Source organism: Papaver somniferum, chromosome 11 (assembly GCF_003573695.1).
Source record: "Papaver somniferum cultivar HN1 chromosome 11, ASM357369v1, whole genome shotgun sequence".
In the NCBI taxonomy this organism is placed as follows: domain Eukaryota; kingdom Viridiplantae; phylum Streptophyta; class Magnoliopsida; order Ranunculales; family Papaveraceae; genus Papaver; species Papaver somniferum.
In genome coordinates, this window is record NC_039368.1 from 109,239,440 (window position 1) to 109,250,810 (window position 11,371).

Below are 11,371 nucleotides of genomic sequence, written 5' to 3' on the forward strand. Positions count from 1 at the left end.
GGGTCATTATATGATAATTCAAGTGTCCCTTATCCAAAAAAACTGGAAATGACAAATTAACCCTCATAATTGATAACCTAGTTTAGTGATGATAATCAAGTTTAGTGTTAATGATTAATTTCACTTATATTAACTCAAAAAAACCAAAATCAGATTTTTAGAGTTTAAAAAAAAATTTTAGAGGAGGAGGTCAATCTCAATCAATTGAAGAAATTAACCAACAAAATGAAGAACCATGACCTGAAAATGACCGGGTATACTTCTAAATGAGTCCCAACTAGCTTTTTGTTGCTCAAAGTTATCTAAAGTACGTAAAAAAATTCATTTTTTTTACATTTTCAGAGCTAATTACGGTTGGAATTTTGCTCATAACCAACCGTAAATCGAAGTTACGGTTCGTAAAAGATGAACTACCAACCGTAACTGGTTAAATTTGAAGAAAACCCAATCGTAAAACCAGTTACGGTTGGTAACTAAATGCTCGATACGAACCGTAACTCAGTTACGGTTGGTAACCAAATGCTTGATACCAACAGTTACGGTTCGTAAACTAAAATGGTTACCAACCGTAACTGAAGAAAATTCTCAGATATAAAAACATACGGTTGGTAATTGAACTATTACCAACCGTAACAACATCAAAATCTCCAATTACGGTTCGTAATTGAGTTAAAATCAACCATAACTCACATAAACCCAGAAATTTCAATTTTCATCTAAAACCCTAATATTTCGATAGAAATTAAACTTAAATCAAACAAAATAAACCAAATCGTAACTGGGTTTTTAAAACGTACCTCATATAAGTCATTACACTATACTTGATTAATTTTCGAATCGTCGATTAATCGAAGACGATGAAATTTTGAGTTCTAATGGGGGTTACGGTTGATGGGAGGAGGAGAAGAGAAGAAGAAAGAAAACAAATTTTCAATTTAGCTTTGATTTAGGTTAAAAAAATGGGAGGATAATCTAGTCAATTTACACCCCTATAGGACATCTCCTAACCAATTAGAAGGACATTACTATCACACTGCCGCTCCTCAGATAAATCATGCCGCCCCTATAACCGGCTTGATTTAAAAGATATAATACGTGTGAAGAGATGAGTACTAGAGTTTACCTAAGCCTCCAATCCTGGGATTACAGCTTGATTATCTTGGGAAGTGACCTTGAGAGTAGTCCCGATGGATGTTTTGATGTTATGTGGCGAGTTTTCAACAGCTATGTGAGTCTCAGTGACATTTTCATCAATTCTAATTCTTTTTTCCAAGTCTGTGATCCTCTGACGAACCTTGATCATCTTTTCTAGGGTTTGTTCTTCATGGTTGGAGTTGGGTTGGGAGGAAGAACTGTTTTTTTTACTGTCGAGTTGAGAAGGAATCATGTAATATTTCTATGTGGTAGTGGAATCAAAGAAAAGTGACATAATGCGTGAAACCCATGTGTTGCCATTATAACAATGTTAAATGTCTTCCAAAAGTGGGTCACGTATGGCTTGCAGCACTTGGGCACAACCAGGGCAAGTTGCATGTAAATTGGATATGGTAGACTCTAGATACAAAGCTGAGGGATAACCCAGTCTCTGGGATACAGGCACACAGTTTAAATAAAGCATATCTGGCCATATTTGAACAAATATAGCGCTGATGCCCCACTAAAACAAGACCAGGCAGTAACTCAGTGAAAGACAATCTATTTGTTCTATCTAGTCAACAGTCTCAGCCTAAAACTTCGTGAAACCATGTAGCAGAAGCTCTCCAAAATGTGCACATACAACAAGTTTCAAGGACATAATGGTGCTTGTTTTATCGGGGACGAAACCAAATGAACAAGTTTTTATAAAAACAAAACAAAGGTTACACGTTTTTTACCGAGGGAAAATACAAGGTGGGATTCAGCCGAAATTCCATGAACTCAACTGATGTTTCAAGTACATCGTGTAGTTATATAGCATGTAGATACAACATCTCTGGGTGCCCAGCAAAATGGGTTACACTGTGCAGCTACTATTAAACAAGAACCCCCGTCGCATAAATAAATGTGATTGCTAACAAGTTTTTCGACAATAAGGCTCATTAGTTTAATCAACTGATAAAAGGGTACCTACTATATCAATCTAAGAGATTGGACCAATTAGTTTTCTTAAACTAGGCTCACACAAATAACAGAAAACGCGTGGATTATATCTAAAACTCGTAATTAGAGTAAAAGGACTGGTGTTATCATTCAGTCTTGGAGTCCTGGACCTAAAATGGTTGGTATTTAGGAATTCCATGTAGTAACTACCTAGTATGACTTATTTAAGTAAGCAGGCCAGCATGCAGAGCGAAAAATCAAAGTTGCGCGCAGATTAATACTGAATGACCCTGGAGGCGAAAAGACATGTATTACTACTTGTACAAAGTGCAAAAAAGACATATTAATTCGCTGTCATGGAAAACCTGTAAAAAGACATTCATACAAAATTAGTTAACACCGCTAAAAGTTAAGAACTGACACAACCTCAAACACCATCCTCTCAGCCATCAACCTCAAAGTAAATTCGAGGGCATGTGAATGAAACATGACAGAAAGAAGCACTATCCAATTTTAGCCATGGGAACAAAATACAAGGTGGAGTTCGACTGAAATTCCAGTTTTTCCACAGATGTTCCAAGTACATCTCTTGGTGCCCAGCTAAATGGGTAACAATGTGCAGCTACTATTAGACGAGAACCCCCTTAAATAAATAAATGTGATTGCTAACCAGTTTTCAGGCAATAAGGCTCATTAGTTCAACCAATTAATAAAAGGGTACCTACTGTTTCAATCTCAGAGCTATCACCAATTAGTTTCCTGAACTAGTTATACGCAAATAACCATGTATTGTAATGCTACATCTGAAACTCGTAATCGGATCATTAAGACTCATGTTACCATCTGGCCCAGGACCTATTATTTTAGATGATCTTGGTCTAGTACCTAAACTGATCTATACTTGGAAGTCTCATCCAGTAACCTGCCTAACATGACTTATGTAAGTAAGCAGACCAGACCAGCATGCAGAAAGAAATAAAGAAAAACTCAAAGTTGCGCGCAGACTAATCCCGAATGGCCATGAAATCGAAAAGAGATTTGAATTACTTACCAGTACAAAGTTCTCGCAAAATTCTCCCCAGTCTCCTGTAAAACAATTAATGCAAAATCAGTTAACCTCTGCGTACCTGATACCAATAACCTAGCCAAACTATCATCACTTCAAACAAATCACCACTTGTTCTTACCAAAAGTTAAGAACTGAAACGTACCTCGAACACCATCCTCTCTGCACGGGATCTCCATCAACCGATACATCTGAAGGAAAAACACACACAATGACACTTCCTTTTCAACACCATTATCTTAATTCACAAGACAGGTGAACATTAACAATCAACAACCCTTATATTGGATATCATAAAAGCACTCCATCCACCAATATTGTTTACTGAATTCCCAAGACTTACAATCATTTACAAGTAAAGGGAAAAAAGAGAAAGTATTGAAACCTACAAAAATCTTACATTTATATTTTCAGTTTATAGTAAAAGAAACAAAAGAATAACCAAGTAGGAACAATTAGTTCATTCTGATTCTGATTCTGATTCATCTGGAAATTGTTCCCTGATGTACAATTCAAGAAGATTAGCAGCTTCATCGGCTTCATTATACTTCTTAGTGCTCTCTGAAATTGCTGTGGCGGCTAAATTGCACTGCCTGATGCTCTCAGAATGGGCCTTTTCGGCTGCTTCGAGATTGCAGGTGCTACCGGATATGGCTTTTTTACCAGCATCAATGGCAGATCTAACATCTGCGATGTACTGAATTGCTGCTCGATGTTTCTGCTGCTGTTCCTGCTGGCGGGGTTGGTGCTGGGCAGTGCGATGTCGGTGCTGGGCGGTCTGATGTCTCTGCTGCACTGGTGAGGTTGTTTCTGCGACTGGTGCTGGGATCTGCTTTGTTGCATTTCTTCCTGTCGGTGGTGTTGCTCCGGCGTCTGGTGGACTTTAGTTGGTGGATTGCTTACTGATATATACTCACTATCCAACTCTAGATCACTTAAACCACCAGAATAAGATCCCCAAGAAAGATCTAAATCCCCAAGAAGGTCTTTATCCATAGGAAAGGAATCCCCGTAGAAGTGTTGTCCCGCAGTAAAGGATTCACGCTTTTCCGTACGAGATTGAGGAAGTACAGGATTACCCTTTTGAGGGATACACTTCTGGCGTCTCGAAGGAGGAGAAGGAGAAGAACTGAGTTCATGAGATCTTTTCACACTACTGCTCCCAATGCGAAGAGGACGAAGAGAAGATGATGGAGGAGGAGAAGGTGAATGAGTTCCTTCAATTTCTTTCTTCAAAGAAGTTAATCTCCCCGTCGACGACTAACAAAGAGGGGGAGGAGTTAGTCCACAGTACAGTCCAATCGACTAAATCGACGATCAAGAAAGAGCGGGACAAGTTAGTTCATAGTATAATCCAGTCATCTTCTTCCATACGTAACACGCTGAAAGGTTTGGCTCATATACACCACAACCACGTCTCAGGACCTAAGCTGCTTCATGGCGAAGATTTTGAGCTTGCTACAGATTATGGACCATATCCTCTTATCGTATCAATTTGACCTGATTGAATACCTTATTGAATATCTAAAGCTTTTTAAGGAACCAGACAAAGCTGATCGAAAGCTACTTAAGTTCCAGAGATTAATGAATCAACAAGCTTTGAGGCTGGTTCGCGAACGTTGCTCCAATGATTAATAGTTGAGCCAACATCGTACACCGGCTTCTCTCCTGATATTCCCCAGTAGCTTTGTAAAACTCTACTTCTAATTTCTTAAGTGATCGATCCATGCTGTGAAGCCTACCTACATACCCTTCATTGGAGCAACATTTGCGAACCAGCCTCAAAGATTGTTGATTCATTAATCTCTGGAACTTAAGTAGCTTTTGATCAGCTTTGTCTGGTTCCTTAAAAAGCTTTAGATATTCAATAAGGTATTCAATCAGGTCAAATTGATACGATAAGAGGATATGGTCCATAATCTGTAGCAAGCTCAAAATCTTCGCCATGAAGCAGCTTAGGTCCTGAGACGTGGTTGTGGTGTATATGAGCCAAACCTTTCAGCGTGTTACGTACGGAAGAAGATGACTGGATTATACTATGAACTAACTTGTCCCGCTCTTTCTTGATCATCGATTTAGTCAATTGGATTGTACTGTGAACTAACTCCTCCCGCTCTTTGTTAGTCGGCAACAGGGAGATCAAGTCGATACTAATGTCCATGACGGAATTAGCCATTAATATAAGACAGGAGTGCCTCCGAACCATTAACAGCCAGTTGATTCTTATTAATACCAGATTCCAAACATTCAACCACTTGATCTAGCAATTGATTTATACTCCCAGCTAATTCCCACAACTTTCCAATTAGAACTTTGTTATCACCCATTGTTACTCTGTTTGAAAAAACACAAACACAGTATTCTTATTTATTTCCTAATTCATGTTTCCCAACAAAAATCCCTAATTAGTAAGCCCTAATTATCTCCTCTGCTTTCCAAAATTGACGTATCACTAAAAATAAAGAAAACCCTAATAATTTATACTAATAGAAAACGATTACATACCTCTGTTGAATCAAGCACTAATTTCTCCTTGCGAAAATCTTTCAAAAAATAAAACCAGAATCAAGATCTAAAAGGAAATAAATTTACGAGATAGGGTTTCAAAATATTCCCTATTTTATCAAAGAAAAAGATACCCAATCTTTTTCAAATCAAAATTATCATAAGAAAGAAAAAATACCCAAATCTTTTCAAATCAAATTTATCAGAAGAAGAAAAGAAAGAAAGTAAAAACCTAAAACAAATTTATTACCTCAATTCGGTGTTACCCAGAAATCCTATCCCTTCGAGTTGAAGAAATATGGTGCCCTAATTTGAGAATCCTCAACGGAGTTTTGAAGGAATCTTATGTTCTTATTTGAGATACAGAGAAAGAAAGATGAGAAATTTTACGATCTACTTCCTACTTCAAAATTGAATTTGAAATTTTAGAGAGAAATAAATCTAGGGTTACTCTGTCGGTGATAGAAACGACCGTTGGGAGTTCGAAATATTGCTTACTACTATTACTACTAATATTGTATTTACTGCTCCTATTTACAACTAGCAACCGACTTCTTTTCTCACCCAAAAAAAGAAGGGCATTCCTTTATATAGTCCTGGAAGTACTAACGGTACCCCATTAATTGGTTATGTCGGTTATAGGTCTGTTATAACGAAAATCATGATTTTTTACGAAAATTTTGATAGCCATACCCCTTTTTTTTATGAGCGGAATTTCAATCGTGCGAGTTAATATTTGTAACCTGTACGTTATGGAAGCACATTGAATAACCCTAAATAGCTCAACCATGGAATCGTTAGAATCTCATTCGGAAGGTCTAGAGATTGGAGTCATTGGAGCATGTTCAAGGTATAAGCACAACATTTATCATTATTTTCAAGATTGTTGTACATCAATGATTGGAATCATAAACTAGAACCCCTTGTGAATCTCATCCATAGACAATAGGTGGTAGAAAAGCTAACAATTATGGTCTCTTTTCATTTGTTAACACTATGGTCCTTTCTGCACTTCTCAAAATGAGGAAATAGTGAAGTCATGTATTTTATATTTAAAGATGATGGCAAACTTTGTTTTTCCTGTGTGTATTGTTTTGTTTTGTTTTGTTTTGTTTTTTCATGTATTTTAGGAGATTTTCCGAGCAGTTGAAGAGCATGCTAATGCAATTTCAAATTCTATCTCTTTTCTTGACTTCTCGGGCATCAAATGTTAGAATACCAGTCAATGAAACAATGAATCAAGCAAGAATTCAACTCATAAGCTATCATCAAATATTAAGATATCTCTTCAATCATTTCTCAAAGTATCACACGTGATCAAATATTCATTTTTCTGATGATGAATCATGTTAAAAAAGACAGGGTTTTTGATTTTGAGTGGTTTTAGTGAAGGGGTTTAGATCTGGTACCTTGGAAATGCTCTAAGAAACCTAGAAGCGCCATTGAGAATATAGAGACCAGTGTTTCTCAGATAGAAAATAAATAATATCGATGATTTACCGGGGGTACAAAAAACCAAATGCTTTTGATGGGGTAGGTAGATTATCTTAGAGGATACACAGATAAAGGGGTATCACTAGTATTTCTAGGGGTATATAAAAGAGCATCCAAAAATAAAATAGATATCGCTACTACTTTTAATTTCTACCAGCTTTGCCAGTGTCAGGGTCCTTTAGTAAAGTTAAAACTAGCCAGCATTAAATTTTTTACCAATCAAAAAACAAGTTACTGATTTATTTTAACCAATGAAAGTGACATGAACTCAAAACGATCCAACATCAAATTCTTTACCGATCAAAAAAAATAAGTTACCAACTTATACTTCGTTCAGATTGGTATAACCCTTAGCAGTTTGAAATATTACGGTTTCCTGTGATTGGTGCATTATTCAACCGATTTCGCTCCTTGCGATTTTACCCCCACACCGTTGGGATAAACCCCCGCCTCTCATTCATCCCCAATCGTGTATTGTTCTAGTATAAAGAAAGATGGATTTGAAAGCAAAAGAGGACGGAATCAAGCAACTCTGTTGTAGCAGCAAACTGTAACTTAATTAATTCATTTCTCATCCCAAAACACGGTTTATCCTACAATATAAATGCAACACGAATTGAAAGGTAACCTTAAAGAAATAATTAATCATAATCGTACACCTGCAGACGATCTACTAGGCAAACAATTACAAATCATTAAACAACCTGACAATCATTTAGGCAGACACACATATTACTCGGGGCACCCGAAACTTCTGAAGGTAAGGGAATCCCGGTATGAGCTACATTACAATACCCTCCCCATCACCAAATCCTTGTCCTCAAAGATGAAATTTGGGAAAGTGGTAGCATCCTCTGCTGATGCATTTTTCCACTAGATAAGTAATTGAGGTACAGAGGTACCATTTATAAAGATGGTTCTGGAGTTCAAAGCAGATGCAGGAATGACAAGTACATGTCCATCAGTATCAAGTTCTGGAAGTGTAAGGTGATAGACACATTTATGTGTCTAATATGTCTCAATTGTATGTATTGTTAGTGCTCGATTTTATACTTATTGTGTTATTTTATGTCTTTGTAGGTATTTTTAGAGAAATAAACCCTTGCGGTGAAATGGGCTCAAAAAGTAGTATTTTACACCCGGAGAAAATTACTAAAGGCACCCCATAAATGCACCGGAAGCGTCCCAGAAATGTGCCGGAGGAATCCAAAAAAAATTACTATTTCCACCCAAAAATTACTATTTCCACCCCAATTGCTATTCGCACTCCCAGGTTGGATAGGGGGACACCATCTTCTTCATTTCAAAAACCAAATTTTGGCGGCAAAATATGCATGAGAACTGGCAGAATTTCAATCAAGATTTTGGACGAGATATTTGGAGATTTTGTTTCCGATATGGAGTCATATTACCATGTTTGACTTAAACAGGGAAGGTAATCACTTGAGAAACGTAAACAAGGGAAAGAATCGTCAGAGTTTTATTCCCAATAAAAGAAAATATTCACGTATTTGCAGCGAAGGAAAGAAAGAATTTCGGGAGTTATTACGCTTGATTCTCTTATCCTGTGGAGTATAAATAAGTTGCTTTGGTGTAAGAGAAAGGGGTCGAGAGTTGGGAGAAGAGAGGAGAGCGCTGCAGAGAAGAATCCACCATTTTTCTCTGTTGCTGCTGCTGCCATTGATGAAGATGAAGAACACGAAGAACAGACAGCCAAAGACCGTCGTTCTTCAACAGTGACAACGACCAGTCTTTGTGGGTCGTAGTCAGCTATGCAGACAACATCAGTACTCTTTTATCGTTCTTTGTAACGGTGTTTGCAATAATTATAAACGTTGCAAACACCCGATTTTCATCATTTTCTCCATTTCATCATTTGTACACCTTTTTTGAGTCATAATTAAATATTTTGAGAGCATTTTTACTATGATGAGCTAAAACCCAACATTGGAACGACGGAGGAGGCGATTTTCGTCATTGTGGTAAATTTAATTTATTCTTTTTATGACTTTTGCATTAATTTAAAACTGAAAAATGATTTTGATTAATTAGTTATCATTTTATTTGATGCGGCATGCTTGCTTAAATGTTTGATGTCCCATGCTTACGATTTATAACTAATATTCTGAGAATCTATTTTGGCAAAATGAGAGTCCATACATTTTATGTATTGAGTGGTAATTGTTAAGAATAAATGAAATGTACCAAATGCATGAGAATTAGCCAAGTCCTTAGTCCTAATACCTCTCGCCCATTGTTAATATTTGTGTATAATTTATTTATTAAATCTAAAAACTCTGCTTTCACAAGTCTTAGAGTTCGAACCATTTTTACCACTATCACCACAACCATTGAAAACTATAATCATTTTAGCGTCGTCGACGCGGATTTTTGTTTAGGTAGAATTTTTTTAGATTTATTTTTCTTTGTTCTTTTTTACATTCTTTGGGTATTTGTCTATGCGATACAGGTTTTGAGGCTTGGATCGAAAAGAAAAGAACAAAAGAAGAAGTTGTCAAGAATTTTGACGATTTCATAAAGACTAGGAGCTATAGCGTAAAGCAAAAAGAACGGAAAAAAAAAGACGAAGCACTTTTTTTTATTATTTATTATTTTTTAGATATTTTTTTTATTATTATTATTATTAACTTTTTTTAGAAACTGTAATTAAGGTTTTTATTTTTTGTAATCTTTTATTTTTGGACATTTTTTTCCGGACATTGAACATTGGACATTTTTTTAAACCCTACGGAAGGGTTATATAATTAAAAAAAAAATAAAAATAAAAATAAACTGTTTGCAGGGAAGGACGACGATTACGATATCGTCTCGGCCCCTCGGGTTCGCACACTGACACCGGAGTCAGTGGCCCGAGTCGACTTCAGCGGTTCATCGCCCGTCTGGTACGGGAGGTAAGTCCATCGAATCACCCGCGAATCTCCTGCAAGCGGGTTTACTGTATTCCTTAAGGTGATAATTGATTGAGGACGAAACGGACTATTTTTATATTCCTAGTAAAGGGAAAGGCCTGGCCAAAACAAGATAAGGGTTCGGATTTCATCACCGTTTCCTTCTTGCCCGCCTTAGGAAAACGAAACCGAACGCGAACCTAAGCTTTAAAATTTGGAATAGAACGAGACCGATAGGGTAACGAGCTTAATAGGAAACTCGTTCGAAAAATATTGGTTGCTCATTAAGCACACTTCAAAGTTCATGATGGTTTCTGTGAGTTGAATGCGTGATTGCGCCGCCTTCTAATGCGGTGAGGCCTTGGGTATCAAAGCTCTACTAAGCTTCCCTCGCCTCTATTCAACTTACTTTGACTCGGATTGATTCCAGAGGGGTTTGCTCAAATTGCAACGAATTCCCTTTCGAAAGATAGAAGTTGGTCTAGAAACAATCTAAGTGGAGCCATCATGTTTTTGTTTGCTAGATTTTATAGGTTTGATTTGGTTGAGTCGGCCTTGTTTGTGATTGTGTAGAATTCCCTTGCAAATTAAGAATGTCAAACTGGTACAATAGAAGCCAATACAATGAGTATCGACCTGAATTTGAATATGGATATCATCAGTATTATGACCATGGTGAGAATAGTGTTTGGGAACGCCAACCTTTTCAAGGTTATGGTTCATACCATAGTGAGCCCAACTACTATCCGCATGTGCATCAGTCATATGAGCAAGAAGATTATAATACTAGTTCTTCGTCTTTAGAGGATACAATCAAACTATTGAAAAGTAGTCCTTTTTATGATCCTTCAGTTCCTATTCCTTCTCTAGAAGAGTCTCTCAGGAATTTAGCTGAGTCATCACGTCAGTTAGCTGAATCGACGTATAAATTAGATGAGGTGAACAACGTAGTTATGGACGAAAGGACTGCAACAACAACTGAATCTGTAGAAGATATCCTCAATAGATTAACTCAAAACTTAGATCCAACACTAAGGGAACTTTCTTTGGAAAAGACCCTTGAGAGGATAGCTGAGTCGACACGTAGACTTGAGTTAGAGACGAAAGAAAGTATTGCTCGAAATAATCTAAATTTCCAAAATAGTGTTTCCAATTTTACCTTTGATATCAATAGTGAATATTTGCCTGATTTAGAGGACGAGGTCAGAATAAAAGACACTACTTGTTTAGATAAGGTTCAATCATCTTCATCCTATTATGATGATGAGGATAGTAGTAATGAAGAATCTGAAATATGTAGGCATAGTGATCAGGAATC